Here is an 8,217-nt window from a genome sequence, read left to right on the forward strand (position 1 = left end):
AGAGGATACCCTTTTATTTGTTTTTCAGTCACCGTGACCCAAGCTAGAGGTATCTGAGAGGCGGAACCCACAACTGAGAAAATGCCTACATAAGACTGATGTGTAGAAAAGCTTGTGGACATTTTCTTAATTGGTGATTGGTATGGGAGGGCCAGTTTTGCAGAGTGTAGAGACAGACGACAGGAGAGTGCACAGACCATTGTAAGCAATGCTACTACTGGGCAGGTGGTCCCGGAATATATAGGAAACTGTGTTAGCAAGCTACGAGGAGCAAGCCAGCTACACTTCACATGAAAGGTTAATGATAAAATATGTATAGAACTGCAAAAAAGACCCCTTCTTCTCCACCCTAAATTCCAGAACTGCCAAGCAATAATTCTGCAATATCTGTGTTGCTTCTAAAGCTCTAGTTAAGAGGCTATTATTCAAAAACATCCTGATACGCACTCAAGGTTTGCAAAAATCATCTTCAAAACCATTATATTGAAATTAGTTTTTGATATTCTGTGTGTGACAGTGCAAGGTCAGAGTCTTCAGAGGCTTTTGGGTAAAACAGCAAAATGAAAGTTAAATATGCTCTGTATCTGGTTTATGTGGAAACCTAGATGCATCAGCAAGAACATATTAGTTCCCACACAAGATGACAGGTAGCGTTCATGGTGGTATTGAGTTCGTGTGTGCTCTTTAAGTTAGCTTGTTGTAGTGAAAGATTAGAGTCTGCCATGATGGTGAAGAAATGCAATAAAGAATTTACATCCTACTCTTTAAAAGAGGAACTGTTTTATACCAAGAATAAATTCAATATGAGACAGCAATACACATATACGTAATGGATGTGTGTATGCATAAGCATCTACACGTACACGGAACATGTGTTTTCTCTGTAAAGACAAAAGTATTTTGTTGGATCAGATATGTGTAGTTTATGTAACTGGATGCGTGCCTGAGCTCTTGCGTTGTCTATGACCTTGAAATAGCTACCCAGCACACACGTCAACCCCTCCTGTCTACAGTACAGTTTCTGTTCTATAAAAAAGGTAAGGTGCTGGGAGACACCTTACCTTTTCTGTCATCTGCTCATACCCCGTGGCTTTTCTACTAGGTAGGTTATTTCTCTGAGCAACCCAGTCCCTGTCCTGTACTTTCAGGGACACAGTGTGCTCACGCATCTGAAGTTTGGAGTAGAAGTTTAGAACGGTCCCGATTTCCTTTCACTCTTTGGAAGTTCAAAGAAGAAATTATACACACATACTGTGGTCATGATTAACTACGGTGAACGGCAAGGAGACCAAGAGACCATAAGTTGGTTTCCATTAAAGGGCAATTTTACTCTAGGGGCACATTACCGTTAAGTTCTTGCTTAACAGAGCTGGAGTTTATGAGGCTCTGACCTTGTCCTGCTGATTTTCCGTTATAGAACCCGCCTCTGTTCTGGGTCCTCTTCTTTTGCCTGCTTTGAATATAGAGAGAATAAGCAAACCATTGTAAATGTTATACTGGGCAGGGCAAATTGAAGCTCAGTTCTTAAAAAACGTACTGTTGTTAAAATCCATGCCCTGATTCTCATACAGAAAGCATTTGAATGAAAATATGCAACCACATCTTTAGTGACACCAGCACATACATTTTCTGAACGAATTTTTAAAGAAATTCCATGAGCTAGATCATCTTGAATTTCATAGACAAACCTCTAAAGCAAGGATCAGACGGAATCCCTTTCCATGCATAGGTAACAGCTGTTGAGGCAGGAACTGTCTTCTGTGTGAATGAGATCATTGGTCACAAACACTGTTTTTGGATGTTGTTTATCAGCATGCTTAACCAATCATTTTTGCAATGTTAAATATAAGCATAACGAGGGCACAGAGTAATCAGACTAGTAGCATCTAGGTTTATCTTTAAGGCATTAAAACGCTCTGTTGTGTTACTATAGCGATGATTAAACTCCTGGTCAGGTCAAAGGGTGAGAATCTTAAACGGCACTCTTCCTGCCACCCATTATCTACTCAGAAAATTAATACTAATGGGGGAAGCATAGAACAATCGCTAAGTTTCTTACATGCGATTCGAAAAGGAAACACACAGACTATGTTAATGTAGCTTTCAATTTGTGGTGACATTTACGGAAAATATTCCGCAGTATTTGGTGAGACTAAAGGAGATTATTCCCCAATTAACCAAAGGATCAAAGTGTGAAGGTTAAGGAGGGAAGTCGTGTCTGTCTGCCTTTTTCTCTCTCTTTCATACATAAGATCCAACATGTTTGGAAAGGTCAGGCTTTGAGTGGGCTAACCTCTACTACCTCTAGGATTTAGGTTGACTAATGGGCACCCGTTCATCATCCTAATGAATGCATTTATGGAGAGAAGAATAAAACAGCTTCCCAGTAACTGTGGCCAATAGTGATACTACATAGTAGCAAAAATAATTATTATCTGCTGTACTTAAAAATTCAGTTCATTGCAAATTAGAATTTTTACTATAATGTATTTATTGTGTAGTTAGATTGTTTTATCCAACAGATGATTCAACAAATGTTTGTTGATGTTTTACTACTGATGCCACACCTTGTTCTCTGTAGATTGAAGAAATGGTAGTACATGAGGACCCTGACCTCACAGAGTTATTACTGTGAAATCGTCAAGACAATCTGAAGGACATTTCTCTTTGGTATCCAATTCCCATTCCTGTGGCGGAAACATTGACTTCTCTAACTGTAGGATTTGGAGTCAATGAAAGCAATGGCAAAGATCCTAGCAGCTACTCAAGCACTGTGTGAGCGTTATTTATGGAAAGCTTCAGAAGAAAGTTCCTGGTTAAACATTCTTCCATACTTTCAAGTAAACTTATGCAAAAGAGTTGCTGTCTTGGTTTCATGTACAATTTCAGGGATGGGAAATACAAGAAGCAAAGTCTTTGAGAAAAAACTGTAACTTCTGTGCGCAAAGTGCTTGCTATGCAAGTAGCAAATTAAGTTTAGTTAAAAAAAAATGGTCCTAAATACATAGTAGGGATATCTATCTGTCTTTCTTTTTTTTTGTGATTTCTATGGATGGTGAATGTCTATTACTGAATTTCATAGAGTTTCATTTCATTCATAAAGAAGTTTGGAAACTCAAAAAACTCTTCATTTTAGGAGGTTCGTTTTTTACATTAATATATTAATGCTTTTAGAAACCCTGGCATATAGACAACTCTTTAGAGCAGTAGATCTCAGTCATTACTGGTAGATGAAATATTTTCCCACCATGTATCAGTAATTTGTAATTTGGAAGAAATCCTTCAGTTCTAAAAGGTGGGCTCTTGGGCATCACAGAAAGAGAATCCTTTCAGATTTGCTAGCATGCTGTCTTTTGGATTTCCACATCCTGAGGAAGTATACTCTTCCAGAACTGCTCTCCTGTACAACCATGTTTTTGTAATTGGAAAAACCCAAATCTGCTGTGGCTGCCATCTTTTCCTAAAATTCTGCACTCAGATACCTTCATCCTTCTGTTGCCACACTGGAAGCCTGAAGTGGGTCTGAGCTCATCCAAAGTAAAGCAAGGGAGGTTCCATAAAGAAAAATGCCAAGCAAGACCTTGTCCTCGTCCTTAGCAACTTTCTCTTCTAAGTAACTGAAGTTATTGATTTACCATTTAGGGAGCAATTTTGGGCTTTATCTCAGGTTCTCCATTCACTTGGATCTCTGTGGATATAAAGCGGTTTCAAGTCCTTAAGTTTAGTTGCTGGAGTCTGCACAGAGAAGTGAAATCTATTGAGAACTTCAGGGTGGCATCAGTTCGTACATTGCTTAGACCTTCTCAGGTTCCTAGGATCTGGGGAAGTAAGCACGACTTTGGAAGAAGGCCATTTTCTAGAACATGTTGTTCATAGTTTTATGCTAGGAATTCTTCTCTCCCCAACTTTGGCACTGATATTTTTTTTTAAGCAGCACAAATATTTCTGGAAGAGAAATAAAAAGCAAATACAAATCTACTTCCTTTATATAACACAAGCATTTAGACTTTCTTGAAACTAATAAGTTATTCACTCTAATAATGCATGCGACTAAAATCTGACAGGGCTTTCTTTAATGTTTTCAGAGCATGGACGTAGCCCTATGTATATAACTATTTATGTAGCTCCCTTCCCTTTTGTAAAGAACTATATATTTATATATTTTCTTTTGTAAAATATAGCTTTTGTAACAGTGCTTTTTGTTCCTGATTAATTTTAATTGGAAGATTGGGTCACATTTCACTGGCTCCGATTACTACAAGATATTTTTAATCTTGTAGATAGGACTGTATACATCCCATGTTTTGCATATGTACCACCGTGTTTGTCAAGACCCCAATCCTGTTTCATTTTTTTTCCTCACTAAAAAAAAAAATAGTGACATAGTCCAAGTCTGAAAGCTTTCTCAGAATGTCCCTTGTCAGGAAATTTGGTTCCTTCTCTCCCTTTCTCTCTTACACTTCTCTTTTCCTTACCTGACTCACGTCTGTAAGCTGTGTGTGTGTGTGTGTGTGTGTGTGTGTGTGTTTCTAAACACAATGCCTGATGAAGATATAATGGGAGAATGCATAATTAGAAAAACCCACTAGTCTGGCAACTGTGATTCTTCGAAAAGCTCTGGCTAAACGTATGCTTGAAGCTCAGTTGGGAAATGGGAATTTTTATAAGTAATCCTCATATTATTTGGGGGCAGTTGCTGTTTTAATGGGTAAATAATTCCACTTGTTTTTTTTTAAAAGACTGTTGAAAAAATCTATTTCCATGTCTTTCCTAACCAATTAGAATTCTCCTATTCTGTAGATGTGGCGTTTGTTTAAAGCAATATGGTATTCTTTCTCCCACCCTGTTCTAACTAAACAAACTCTGTAAGAATTAGCTTTGAGTTATTCCATCTGTGAACTTTTAATTTTGTCATAAAAACACAGAAGCCTGGCAGGGAACTCTTTCCAACTGGCTACATGTATCATCTTGTCTGAAAGCTGGTTAAGTAAGTGTGGCATTTAGAATAAAATAAAAAAAAAAGAAACCCTTCATTTATGGAACTAGTTCACACGACGTGTTTGCCCACTTCTCTGACCATCTGCTTATGTTGACAGCCACCGCCCCACATTGTGCCAAAGTGCCCTTGGCTATTAAAAACAGTGTTTTGTGTGTGACTAGTGTGTGTGTCCTCACGCCTATGTGTGTTTTGGGGGTGCCATTTTCTTGAGAAATGTCTTGTTAAAGGTTGCATATGATCCATGTGGAGATATTTCAGGTCAGTTGCTGTTCAGGAAACATTGCATTAAAAATGCTATAAGCCTACTCAAACATGTTCCCTGTCTCCCTGACATATTGAAATGTCTTCAAAAGACAATGACTATATCAGCAAAGCACCTGTTGAGTTTGGCTACAATGGTAGTGATATTACATGTTGAAGGTGAGGTCCAACGTGTACACAAACACTCCTGAGCACAGAAATGCTTAGGAATGTCTCGGGCAATTCAAAGCTGTTGACAAGATTCATCTTGCCAACCGGAGTATTAGAGTTGACATTTAATTCACCAGATGACATAAAATCCCCTATTTCATATTTAACAGTATAAATAAAGTCTCTGGGGGACAAGATGGCCTTGTGGGAGATGGAGAACTCTGGGCACATGGCTTGTCAATCAACCACCATCTTCTTAGACATTTTTTCTTTTTCTCCTGCTTTGAATAACTATTTATTCAAGTTTTAGCAGCTGCTTTTAAAAAGCCATCAGCACCTAACATCTCAGTCACTTCTGGAGAAGTAAGGAAGCATGTTCTCATGTAGCTCAGCATTGTGACGATAGTGTGAACATAAACACAAAGGAAGACAACCGAGATAGATTCCATTGAATGGTGATAAAAATGGATAGGAAGTGCGAGGGTTGAGTGGTTGGTGATGGCGGCAGGTGGGAGCCAGTGACGTGGGCTTCTGTTCTGTGAGGGGCTGGCCTCTTCTCTCAAACCACCAAATGGTCTGGATTGTCACATGAGCAACCGTGCGGCTCCTCAGCTCACCCAAGCATCAGAATACATGGACTATCTTGAGGAGCGAAATGATCACAGTGAAGTTTCTATACTAGAGAAGCTGGCAGGGCTAGAGGACAGATTTAGAGAAATATTAGGTGTTATCCGTGGGCTGGCGATAAACAGACTCGTGAGGTCAGGTTAGGTGTGTATCCATTGCCTGACTCTAATTGTAGTTATTATTCTCTTCCCATTGCCCTCTCACATCCCAAGGTCATGATAATTGTACCCTCCCCACCCTTGTTTGGTTAGTCAGATTTTTCTAACGGGGTCTTACCTAGCAGAGTTTCATGTTTTTCATCAGTAAGCTTTGACTCCTTCCTCAAACCACACGTCTGGGCTGAGTAACAGATAGGTCTTCTGACAGCTCTGAACTGAGGCTAAGGACCGCCTCAATGAGATGCGCACTGCCAGGCTCACCCAGCCGGCTGGTTTGCGCCATGAGTGTAAACAGCTACGAGTCACGGCCCACTGCTGCCCAGGGTTACCTTCGTTTATTTAATAACCCAGTTCGTAGGCATTGCAGCGGAACTACAGCGTTTCCAATTATTCAAGACCAATAAGAGATTAAAAACGCTGCACAGAGAAGAGTAGCGCTGTAGTCCTCGATGACTGGGGCCGTCGGTTTCTTGGGTTCAGCAAGGTTTAAGAGCCCTGCTTGTCGGCTCTACCTATGGAGCGCGTGTGATTTTACATGGCAGTCACTGGGGATAATTTGAAAGATGTACTTATTTTTCTAACATCTAGGGTTTAAAGTAAAGGTTGTATAAGCTTTTAGCAAGAAGGACTTGTTTTTTTTTCTCTAATATTTGCTGAATGTTTGTGAGAAATGTTTTAACAAAATCTCCTCCGACTTTGAGTGTGGGCAGTTTACTCTTACTTGTGTAGGATTTTCTCGCCTTTCTTCACACCCGTTTCTCTCCCTTTTGTTCATCTAAAGTGACACTGGACGCTAGGCTTTCTTTTGAAGACTACAGAGTCTTTTCCAAAACAGCCAGCTGTAAGAAGAACAATGACAACGGCTTGTTTTCTTAAATATATATCTGTCTTTTGCTTGTGTATGAATATGTGAAGGCCTATGGAGGTGAGCACAGGGTGTTGGATCCACTGGAACTGGAGTTACAAGCTATTCTGAGCCAGCTGCATGCATTCCAGGAACTGGATTCAGGTCTTCGCCAAAAGCAGCAAGGGCTCTCAACCTGTGGGCATCTCTCTTGCCTGAAGATGGCTTGTCTAGGATTACCAGTAGCAGTGAAGACGGGAAACAATGCTCCCCTTTAGAGATATAATTATAATGGTAACTTCATTGTCCTTGTTACTCACCTGACAAATTTTATTTTTCATAATAAATTTTTAATGAACAAATGAGAATATTATCATTATGATAAAATCACATAATAATAAATATGTGATTAAAAATAAACTATGAAGGAGTCTACATCTGGGAGTTTAACTTTAAGAATCAGAGTCAAGGTAGCTGTACCTCTGCTCATTTCTTCTAAATAAAGATACTTTTATACAAAGGAGTTTTTGGATTACTGAAGGGCATGTCTCTGTGTAGGAAAAGTTACAATTTGGAAAAGTAAAAACTTCTGATTACATGTTATCTTTTTTTAAAAAATATTTATTTATTATGTATACAATAGTCTGTCTGTGTGTGTTTGCAGACCAGAAGAGGGCAGCAGACCTCGTTACAGATGGCTGTGAGCCACCATGTGGTTGCCGGGAATTGAACTCATGACCTTTGGAAAAGCAGGCAATGCTCTTAACCACTGAGCCTTCTCTCCAGCCCTGATTACATGTTATCTTTAACAGCCATAAACTCTTACAACCCTGTACCTATGCCTTGTTTATAAAGAAGGCTACAGGCCTTCATTTTAAGCTGTTTATGTTCCAATTTTCTTTCTCTCAAGCTAAGACCTCCTCCAGATAGGCCCATTCATCATTTCTGTTGTGCTTCCCTTAGGAAGTGTGCTTGCATGCGTCCGTTCTCAGGATCAGGATCATCTGAACACTCCCAGGGACAGTCTCATTTGTGTGGGGCTTTCTTGTTCTTTTAATTAATTTAATTGGTTGACTGGTTTTATTATGAGGTTTTCATACATGCACCTTGCTCTTTTACTCTTCAGTTTTACTCTTCGTGTGTATGTGTGTGTGTGTGTGTGTGTGTGTGTGTGTGTG

The sequence above is a fragment of the Microtus ochrogaster genome, linkage group LG1, assembly GCF_000317375.1.
Source record: "Microtus ochrogaster isolate Prairie Vole_2 linkage group LG1, MicOch1.0, whole genome shotgun sequence".
Taxonomy (NCBI): Eukaryota; Metazoa; Chordata; class Mammalia; order Rodentia; family Cricetidae; genus Microtus; species Microtus ochrogaster.